This window comes from Arachis ipaensis, chromosome B02 (genome assembly GCF_000816755.2).
Source record: "Arachis ipaensis cultivar K30076 chromosome B02, Araip1.1, whole genome shotgun sequence".
Taxonomy (NCBI): domain Eukaryota; kingdom Viridiplantae; phylum Streptophyta; class Magnoliopsida; order Fabales; family Fabaceae; genus Arachis; species Arachis ipaensis.
In genome coordinates, this window is record NC_029786.2 from 69,965,102 (window position 1) to 69,966,106 (window position 1,005).

A 1,005-nucleotide genomic window follows, 5' to 3' on the forward strand; every position below is an offset into this window, starting at 1 on the left:
TAACGGCATCCTTGAAGAGTTGTCTTCGTCATTACTTTCATAAGGAGAGAGCCAGAAGCTTCTTAACATCATCGTAGTTCTAAACAATTATTTTTCATTCTATGTGTCGTAACATTTTAAAAGTGAGTTCATATTATCATCACACTTAACTGTATAAAAAATGACTCAATGTTAGCTAAAGAGTTTAACAATCATAAATTCTCAAACTTTTAATGTTTTTTTTTAATTTAGTAGAAAACTAAAAAGAATATGATTTTATAGTTAAACGAGATGATCAAAATGCATTACTAGGTCACTAGTCAAGCCACTTATATACTTTAGTTGAATACATAAATGATGAATTAGACATAACTTTTTGTTTATATGACAAAATATTAATAGTAATGGGCTGGTGGCCATGAGGTTCAACTAAAATTTACAATTGTCAAGTAAAAGTTAAAACATTAGATTTGATTGGATCATACTAAATCAAATACACATGTAATTTGAGTGATAAATCGAATTTGATAAAGATATATATAGTCTAAAACACAATGATGATAAAAAGCAAAAAAAGTGTCATCAATATATGTTTAATTCAATAACATTTTATTGAGAAATTAAAAGCAATAATAAGTTTTAAAAAGATCTAACAAATTTTCTTATATAGTTCTTATTGATTTCGTCGTAATTAAGAATTTAAGAGTTAAAATTAATTTTGACGTAAACTCCTCAATTTGCATAGGTACTTGACTTTGTGTTTAAGGATAGCAATGAGTCCCTAAAGAGATGGAAAGATATCTCCCGCTCTTGTCCCCTGCCTCCAGAAATACTTTCCATCCCTGCTCCATACCCACGACGAGTAATAGGAATCCTATATCCATCGGATTTTTTTGTGTGTCGAATATCCACACATTTGAAAAAATAAAAGGAAATGTAAAAAAAACAAAAAATAAAAAAAATATTCACCAAGCCAAATAGATCGATCAAGTTGGCTATTAGCATCGACACTGAAAATCAGTGAAA